Source organism: Arachis ipaensis, chromosome B5, assembly GCF_059453495.1.
Source record: "Arachis ipaensis isolate K30076 ecotype BB chromosome B5, ASM5945349v1, whole genome shotgun sequence".
Classification (NCBI taxonomy): Eukaryota; Viridiplantae; Streptophyta; class Magnoliopsida; order Fabales; family Fabaceae; genus Arachis; species Arachis ipaensis.
Window position 1 is genome coordinate 77,771,959 of NC_142440.1, and position 10,277 is coordinate 77,782,235.

The 10,277-nt window shown below is 36.6% G+C and overlaps 1 non-coding gene across 1 annotated transcript; it reads left to right on the plus strand.

Moving 5' to 3' along the window:
• Positions 1 to 276: 276 nt before the first annotated feature.
• Positions 277 to 384, plus strand: LOC148564693 (small nucleolar RNA R71). The gene has a single exon (XR_015884543.1). It is a non-coding gene; the product is annotated as a small nucleolar RNA R71 (small nucleolar RNA).
• The last annotated feature ends 9,893 nt before the right edge of the window (positions 385 to 10,277 follow it).

A 10,277-nucleotide genomic window follows, 5' to 3' on the forward strand; every position in this document is an offset into this window, starting at 1 on the left:
AGAAATCATATTGACTTGCTGAGTCAATATTTTGTTCTGAGCCAATATGGCATTCAGAGTATCAATTTCAAGAACTCCCTTCTTCTGAGACATCCTATTGTTCACAGGACTCCTCTCAGAGGTGTACATGAACTGGTTATTTGCAACCATTTCAATGAGTTCCTGAGTTTCTGCAGGGGTTTCCAGATGAAGAGATCCTCCTGCAGAATGGTCCAATGACATTTTTGAAAACTCAGACAGACCATCATAGAATATACATATGATGCTCCATTTTGGAAGCATGTCAGTAGGACACCTTTTGATCAATTGCTTATATCTTTCCCAAGCTTCATAGAGGGACTCACCTTCCTTCTGTCTGAAGGTTTGAATTTTCAATCTAAGCTTGCTCATCTTTTGAGGTGGAAAGAATTTGGCCAGGAAAGCACTGACCAGCTTATCACAAGAGTTCAGGCTTTCCTTAGGTTGTGAATCCAACCATGTTCTAACTCTGTCTCTTACAGCAAAAGGGAAAAGCATAAGCCTGTAGACCTCGGGATCAACTCCATTGGTCTTGACAGTGTCACAGATTTGTAAGAATTCAGCTAAGAACTTATGAGGATCTTCCAATGAAAGTCCATGAAACTTGCAATTCTGTTGCATTAGAGAAACTAATTGAGGCTTAAGCTCAAAGTTGTTTGCTCCAATAGCAGAAATTGAGATGATTCTTCCACAGAAGTCAGAAGAAGGTGCAATAAAGTCACCAAGCATCTTCCTTGTATTGTTGGCATTGTTGTTATTTGGTTCGGCCATGTCTCCTTATTTTTCCAAAATTTCTGTCAGGTCCTCTCCAGAGGGTTGTGCTTTAGCTTCTCTTAGTTTCCTCTTAAGAGTCCTTTCAGGTTCAGGATTAGCTTCAATAAGAATGTCTTTGTCCCTGTTCCTGCTCATATGAAAAAGAAGAGAACAGAAAAGAAGAGGAATCCTCTATGTCACAGTATAGAGATTCCTTTAAGTGAGTAGAAGAAGAGAAGAATAGAAGAAGCAGAAGAGAAAAATTCGAACATAGAGAAGAAGAGGGGGTTCGAATTATGAGTAGAAGAGAAGTGTTAATAGATAAATAAATAAATAGAAAGAGATGAGAGGAGGAAGAATTCGAAAATTAAATAAAATAAACTAAAAATATTTTGTTTCTATTTTAAATATTAATTAGAATTCAAAAATTAATAAGGAAATAAAAATTAAGTTGAAATTTAAAACAATTAGTTAATGAAAAGAAATTTTTGAAAAAGAGGTTAGTGATTTTCAAAAATAAGAGAGAGAAAAGTAGTTAGGTGGTTTTGAAAAAGATAAGAAATAGTAAAACAAACAAAAAGTCAAGTAGTTAATTGAAAAAGATTTGAAAATCAACTTTGAAAAGATAAGAAGTTAGAACAGATTTTGAAATTAATTTTGAAAAAGATATGATTAAAATAGAAAAAGATATGATTGAAAATCATTTTGAAAAAGATTTGAATTGGAAATTAAAAAGATTTGATTTTGAAAATTAAAGTTGATTACTTGACTAACAAGAAACTAAAAGATATGATTTTAAAATTTAAAGATTGATCCTTTCTTAATAGGCAAGTAACAACTTGAAATTTTTAAATCAAAATATTTAAATGCTAGCAAAGAATTCGAAAATATGAAACAAAATAAGAAAAAGATTTTTGAAAATCAATTTGAAATTTTCGAAAATATGAAAGAAAAATGAAAAAGATTTGATTTTTGAAAAAGATTTGAAAAAGATAGAATTTTTAAATTGAAAATTTGACTTGATTCATAAGAAACAATTAAATTTTAAAACTTTATAACTAGATCAATTCAAATTTTCGAAATTAATGAGAAGAATAAATGAAAGATATTTTTTTATTTTTGAATTTTTAATGAGGAGAGAGAAAAAAAGATATCATTTTGATGTTTTTCTCTTTGTCTTATTAAACAACAAAAATGAAATAAAACATAAAAATTTAAGATCAAAATGAGTAATACATGCAAGAACACTTTGAATATCAAGATGAACACCAAGAACATTTTGAAGATCATGATGAACATCAAGAACATATTTTTGAAAATTTTTAATAAAAGTAAAACATGCAAGACACCAAACTTAGAAATTTTCAATGTTTAGACACTAACAAATTGAAAATGCATATGAAAAACAAGAAAAGACACAAAACATGAAAATTCAAAGATCAAACAAAGAAAATCATCAAGAACAACTTGAAGATTATGAAGGACACATGCATGAATTTTCGAAAATTTTTTAGGAAATTAAAAAGATGCAATTGACACCAAACTTAAATATTGATACTAGACTCAAATAAGAAAAACAAATTTATTTTGGTTTTATGATTTTATTAAATTTTTTTTGTATTTTTCAAAAATTGTTTGGAAAAAGAAAAATAAGGATTTCAAAATTTTTAATGAGAATTCCAGGAATCATGCAATGTTAGTCTAAAGCTCCAGTCCAGGAATTAGACATGGCTTACTAGCCAGCCAAGCTTTCAGTGAAAGCTCCGGTCCAAAACACTAGACATGGCCAATGGCCAGCCAAGCTTTAGCAGATCATTACATTCAACAGCAAGATTGATAGAAATCAACAAGCTCTTGTGATGATAAGTTGAAACCTCGGTCCAAAAGAACAGACATGGCTTCACAGCCAGCCAGACTTCAACAGATCATCACGAAACTCTAGAATTCATTCTTAAAAATTCTGAAGACATAGAATAATTTAATTTTTTGAAAATTTTTTGAAAGTACAAATAATAAAAACAAAAAGCTTAAAATTAAAATAAAATTACCTAATCTGAGCAACAAGATGAACCGTCAGTTGTCCAAACTCGAACAATCCCTGGCAACGGCGCCAAAAATATGGTGCACAAAATTGTGATCTCAACGGCGCTGAAAACTTGGTACGCACGATTGTAATCTCAACTCCTTTTCACAACTCTGCACAACTAACCAGCAAGTGCACTGGGTCCTCCAAGTAACAAACCTTACGTGAGTAAGGGTCGATCCTACGGAGATTGTCGGCTTGAAGCAAGCTATGGTCATCTTGTGAATCTCAGTCAGGCAGATTCAAATGATTATGAAGTTTTGAGAATTAAAACATATATAAAATATAAAATAAGATAGAGATACTTATGTAATTTATTGGTGAGAATTTCAAATAAGCGTGTGGAGATGCTTTACTCCTTCTGAATCTCTGCTTTTCTACTGTCTTCATTCAATCATTTATACTCCTTTCTATGGCAAGCTGTGTGTTAGGGGATCACCGTTGTCAATGGCTACCGTCCGTCCTCTCAGTGAAAATGGACCAAATGCGCTGTCACCGCACGACTAATCATCTGTCGGTTCTCACTCATGTTGGAATAGGATCCATTGATCCTTTTGTGTCTGTCACTACGCCCAACACTCGCGAGTTTGAAGCTCATCACAGTCATCCCTTCCCAGATCCTACTCAGAATACCACAGACAACATTTAGACTTTTCGGATCTCAGGAATGGCCGCCAATAATTCTAGCCTATACCATGAAGACTCTGATCGTGAACCAAAAGGCTAAGAAATATGCATTCAAGCTTGTTTTTATGTAGAACGGAAGTGGTTGTCAGGCACGCATTCATAGGTGAGAATGGTGATGAGTGTCACATAATCATCACATTCATCATGTTCTTGTGTGCGAATGAATATCTTAGAATAAGAATAAGCTTGAATTGAATAGAAAGACAATAGTACTTTGCATTAATTCACGAGGAACAGCAGAGCTCCACACCTTAATCTATGGGGTGTAGAAACTCCACCGTTGAAAATACATAAGTGAAAGGTCTAGGCATGGTCGTGCGATAAATCTCTAAAAGTAGTTTTTATACTAAACAAGTAACTAGGGTTTACAGAAAATAAGTAACTAAGTGCAGATAGTGCAGAAATCCACTTTCGGGGCCCACTTGGTGTGTGCTTGGGCTGAGCATTGAGCTTTACACATATAGGGACTTCTCTTGGAGTTAAACGCCAGGTTGCAGCCTATTTCTGGCGTTTAACTCTGGTTTGCAACCTGTTTCTGGCGTTTGACTTCAGAATAGGGCAGGAAGTTGGTGTTTGAATGCCGGTTTGTGTCCTCGAAACTAGGGCAAAGTATGGACTATTATATATTTCTGGAAATCCCTGGATGTCTACTTTCCAACGCAATTGAGAGAGTGCCAATTGGCTTTCTGTAGCTCCAGAAAATCCATTTCGAGTGCAGGGAGGTCAGAATCCAATAGCATCTGCAGTCCTTTTTCAGCCTCTGAATCAGATTTTTGCTCAGGTCCCTCAATTTCAGCCAGAAAATACCTGAAATCACAGAAAAATACATAAACTCATAGTAAATTCCAGAAATGTGATTTTTATTTAAAAACTAATAAAAATATAATAAAAATTGACTAAATCATACTAAAAACTACCAGAAAATAATGCCAAAAAGGGTATAAATTATCCACTCATGATGGTGCCATTGGAGTGAGAAAAGAGGTTTGAAAGGTTGAAGAAGAATACAAAGAGAGTAAGCAAACTTCAACACCAAACTTTGGACTTGATTGTCCCAATCAAGAAAAGGAAAAGAATGGTAAAGAAAACGAAATGAAAAGAGGAGGGAGAGTGTGGAAGTTCTTTTCGTGTATGAAGTTAGGGTTCGAAGTGTGAAGAAAGGTGGGAAAGTGAGTGGCTTTTATAGGGGTGAGAAGTGTAGTCTGGAGGGTGGGAAGTGAAAACAATTCAATGTTTTCCCACTTGGTGAATGGCGCCTAGCATGGGAAGAGGCGCCAATCCTTATCCTTTTTGGCTTCCTGCATGTGTTGAGTTCCAAAGTGCAAGTACACTTTGACTCATTGCTTGATGAGCCATTAATCATGTGGGGCCCTTCCTCTCTCCTGAAAATAGAATCCGAAAACCCTATTAGTGAAAAAGAACTTCTTTACATTTTCTCTATCAACACCTCTCTGTTTTTTGAGAATTTGTGACACTGTCAAAACTAATAGAATCCACCCTGACATATACAAGCTTCTTCTATTCCCATTTTCACTGAGAGACAAAGCCACACATTGGTTAGAAACCTTCCCTAAAGAGAGTATCACTAGCTGGGATAATTTGGTTAGCAAATTTCTAGCCAAATTCTATCCACCCCAAAGAGTCATCAAGTTAAAAACTGATGTGCAAACCTTCAGACAGCAAGAAGGAGAATCATTGTATAAAGCTTGGGAGAGGTACAAAGCTCTAATCAGAATGTGTCCAGAAGGAATGTTCAGTGAATGGGTGGAGTTGCAGAATTTCTATGAAGGCTTATCCTTACCTTCAAGGAAAGTTTTGGATTATTCCTCAGGAGGATCATTGCAAATGATGAAAATTGGTCAAGAGGCACATGATCTCATAGACATGGTGGCCAACAATGAGTACTTCTACACCTCTAAAAGGCAAGCAGCTCCAAAGAAAGGTGTATTTGAGCTTGAAAGAGTTGATACCATACTAGCTCAGAACAAACTCATGCATCAGCAGCTTCAACAACAAATTGAATCAATGTCAAATAGAATGGATGGATTGCAACTTGTAGCAGTGAGGACACTAACCAACCATCAGTGGTGTAGGGAAATCAGGAGGAAAATCATGAAGAGCAGCAACAAGAGCAAGTGCAGTACATGCACAATCAAGGTCCTGGACCAAATGACTTCCATGGAGATACTTACAACTCATCCTGGAGAAATCACCCCAATCTGAAATGGGGAGAGAACCAAAACCAGCAGCCTTGGCAAAGAAACTCAAACCAGAACAATTCTAAAAACACAAACCATCAAAACACTAACCAAAATTAATACAGAAAACTACAAAACAGTCAACCTCAACCTAACTACTATCCACCCAACAACCCATCCACTAACCAAAATAACTATCATCCACCCTTAACATCCCATAATCAACCATAACCACCCCAAGAATCTCAGAGGATCTCCAACTTGGAGATGATAATGGAAAAGATGATCAAGCACCAAGAATTGGCCAACAAAAATCATGAGGCTTTACTGCGGAATCTAGAGAGGCAAATTGGTCAAATATCAAAGCAAACAGTGGCTGAAAGAGCACCCAATGCATTACCAAGTGACACGATTCTCAACCCCAAGGAAGAATGCAAAGCCATCCAATTAAGGAGTGGAAGAACATTGGTAAATGACAAAGAAACTAACAAGAGGCCAGCTGAGAATGATAAGGCTAGCAGTAAGGAAGAAGTGACACTAAAAAACAAGCAAGACCAAGAGAAGCTCAAGGAGAAAGAGGAACAACCACAAGCTTCAAAAAAGGAAAAGCAAATCATGGAGGAGCAATCACAAGAACAAAGGAAAATGGTGAAGGCTCACACCCTTCCTCTGTCATATCCTCAAAGATTTCAGAAGGAGATCAATGATCAACAGTTCCCCAAATTTCTAGAAGTTTTTAAGAAGCTAGAGATCAACATTCCACTTGCTGAAGCTCTAGAACAAATGCCTCTATATGCAAAATTTCTCAAATAGCTCATCAATAAGAAAAGGAGCTGGAATGAGAAGGAGACATTGATCTTAACCCAGGAATGTAGTGCAATGATTCAGGAAGGCTTCCCACCAAAACTCAAAGACCCTGGGAGCTTCTACTTGCCTTGTACCATTGGTAACACAGTCATTGACAAGGCACTGTGTGATTTGGGCTCCAGTATCAATCTCATGCCTCTGTCTATGATAAGAAGGCTATCTATAGAAGAAGTGAAGCCTACACAGATGTCATTGGAGCTAATGGATAGAACTCTGGTAATTCCCAAGGGGGGGATTGAAAATCTCTTGGTCAGAGTAGGAAAATTCATATTCCCAGTAGACTTTGTAATCCTGGACTTAGGTGAAGAGGGGAATGACTCTATTATATTGGGAAGACCTTTTCTGGCCACAGCAAGGGGCCATCATTGATGTTGAACAAGGAGAAATGACTCTGAGGGTAAATGATGAGAAGATCACTCTGAATGTCTTCCGGAAAATACAGCACACTGTTAAAGAGAAAAGCTACATGAGGGTTAAAGAAGAAGATGTACATTGGAAACAAAAAGCCAAGGAGACACTCCTTAGCTCACCTGTGAAGTATGAGATCGACATTGGAAAAGAAAAAGAGGAAAAGGAACATGTGAAGGTTGAGAAGAGAAAGAAGGAATAGATTGAAGATTTGATCATTGGGAAGGAAGTTCCTGACATAAAACCTGATGTAAAGACAGAAGAGCCACCAAAAAAGGGAAAGAAGAGCAAGAAAAAGGTTCCAAAAGGGTGGAAGAACAAAAGGATACCAACTGAAGGGTTCTCAAAAGGAGACAGAGTAAGATTGATATACCAGCAGTTGGAGATAGATCCACAAACTGATGATTACTATATTGTCAATAAGATACTCTCACTAGAGCATATGGAGGTTGATCATCAGCGCACAGGAAGAAGGTTCACAGTGAGAGGAGACAAACTGAGGCACCACAATCATCAGCCACGCTAACAAGGGACCAATGTCAAGCTAGTGACAATAAAAGAGCACTCCATGGGAGGCAGCCCATGATTTAATATTCTTGCTTTTGTTTTAATTTCAATAATTGATGGTTCTTCTAGCATAAATTTGAGCTCTCATGAGTAGATTTGATAACTGCACACATCATTTTTGAAGCATATGCTTGATTCCTAAGTTTGGTGTGCCTAAAGGCACTCTAAAATAGCTTTTCATGTATAATTGATCATAGAACCATTTTGGGATATATACTCATTCATTTTGTTTAAGTATATAGCCAAACCTTAAGTTTGGTGTCTATGTATGGTATGAATTACAAGAAAATCGTTTTTACTCAAAGGCTCAAATTCATGAATAGAAAAACCATGCATTGCATCATTTTATGAGTTTATGGTAGCATGGTAGCAAATAAAATGTTCCTTATAATGAATATACCAACTATGACAGATATTCATTGGGTTTTATATGGATCATTTAGAAGAAAACAAGTTTGGTGTTCACCAAAATTTTGTTCAATTTCTAAGGGGCATGGTTGCTTATTCATAAATGAGGAACACATAGCAACATTTTCTTTTTATATATATATATATTACACCACCACCATATGAAATTTAAAGTTTGAGCTCACTATTGCCTTGATTCACGTGGATAGAAATGAAGGAGATTGGGAAAAAGACAAAAGAATGCATGCATATTCGGTTGTCACAAAAAGAGGAAAGCAAGTCACATGTGCATGCATGGGGAAGCACAACGCTGCAGGAACCAGCACCTAGAAGGCCGGACCATGTGCCCAATGGAGGAGCAATCCTTGTCTTTAACCATCTCCACATGCAGGCCGTCCATTTCATGGATCTTCAACAATAATTTGCTCAATCCTCACCCTTTATTACCACATAACTGAACCTATGCCTCCCTCCAACAATGCCTTCCTTTCTATAAAATGGCAGTAGCACTTCTCAAGATCACATATCATTGCTTTCTTCATACATTCATCCCAAACATGTTGCATCATCCTTCTCTCACCCAACGATATCACACAACACCTTAACTCCCATTCCTTCCATCTTAAACCATACCTAAACCAAATTTCATCCTTTATTCTCCCTTCTTTCCTTCATAATTCATGGCTTCATCAAGTTCCAGAAGAAGGAAAGGAAAGGAACCAAGTGTAGCCAAACCACCAACCTATGATACCAAGAGATTTAAGTCTCAATTTCATGAATCAAGGTATTATAGGCAAATGGAATCAAAGAAAGTCATTCCAGAGATGGGGTTCAGACTAAAAGATGGAGAATATCCCATCATGAGAAGAATAACCGTAGAGAGGAGATAGGAACTTCTATGTGAACCTCTCATAGACATAAGTGCAACCATGATAAGAGAATTCTATACAAATGTTGTGAGGTCAAGCAAGACTAGCCCTCCCTACAAGAGCTATGTTAGGGGGTTGAGGTAGATTTTAGCCCATCATCCATCATGAGAGTTTTGCAGATAAGAGTGATAACCTATGGAGAACCCAGCTTTGATGACAGAATGTAGGGTGATAATGATCCCAATGAGATACTAAGTGGTTTATGCCCTGAAGGCAAAGACTGAGAAAGGGAATCAGAAGGAAATCCAAGCTGCTTGAAGAAAATAGATCTCATACCTGAAGCCAAAGGTTGGTACGAGTGACGTTAGGATTTTTGCCAGTAAAAAATTTCATAAAAACAGTAGCGTTGTAGATATAGTCTCTAAACCGACAGAAATCCCTTCGTACAAACGTTTTGGTTGTCACAAGTAACAAACCCCTTTTAAAAATTGTTAACCGAGTATTCAAACCTCGGGTCGTCTTCTCAAGGAATTGCAGGGAAGTATGTTCTTATTATTGGTTATGAAGATTGTAAATTGGGGGTTTTGGAAGTAAGGTGGGAATATGTTATATGACAAGTAAAATAAAATAATAATAATAAAATCTCTTGGCAAGGTATAAGAAATTGGAAGTCCAGACTTAGTTATCCTTATCAATAACAATGAAAGTTGAATCTTAATTCCACTTAGTTAACCTTTACTAAAGCAAAGGAAAGTCAAGGGACAAATTGGTTTGATCTTCGAATCCTATTTATTTCCTAAGAAAAGCTTGGGATTATTGAAGTTCAACTCAATTGGCAAGATAACAATTAACAATTATGCTATTAAGTTGGATAATTCCTGAGTTACTGATTTCTTAACCAAGACCAAAAGGGGAAAAATAAATCTACTGGAATAAGAATGCCTTCAGATGGGAAGCAATAATCATGTAAATAAAAGAAAGCAATATTAAACTGAAATACCTCAAGTTGCATTAACAAAAGAACTTAAATCTGACATAGACATGCATGGAAAAATAAATAAAAGAACATTGAACCTGGATTGAGAGTCACTCCTAAAACTAAGAGAAGTCCTAAATCCTAATCCTAAGAGAGAGGAGAGAACCTCTCTCTCTAAAAACTATATCTACTCCTAAAATTGTGAATGTGAAAGCTTTCTTATGAATGGATGCAGTCCCCCACTTTATAGCCTCTAATTTGTGTTTTCTGGGCCGCAAACTGGGTCAAAAACAGTCCAGAATTCGCTGGTTTCGAGTTTTGCTACGCTGGTTTTTCGTCACTGCGACGCGGTCGCGTCACCTAGCGTTAGGGGAACTATAGCATATTATATATCATATCGAAGCTCCGGACGTTAGCTTTCCAACGCAACTGGAACCGCATCG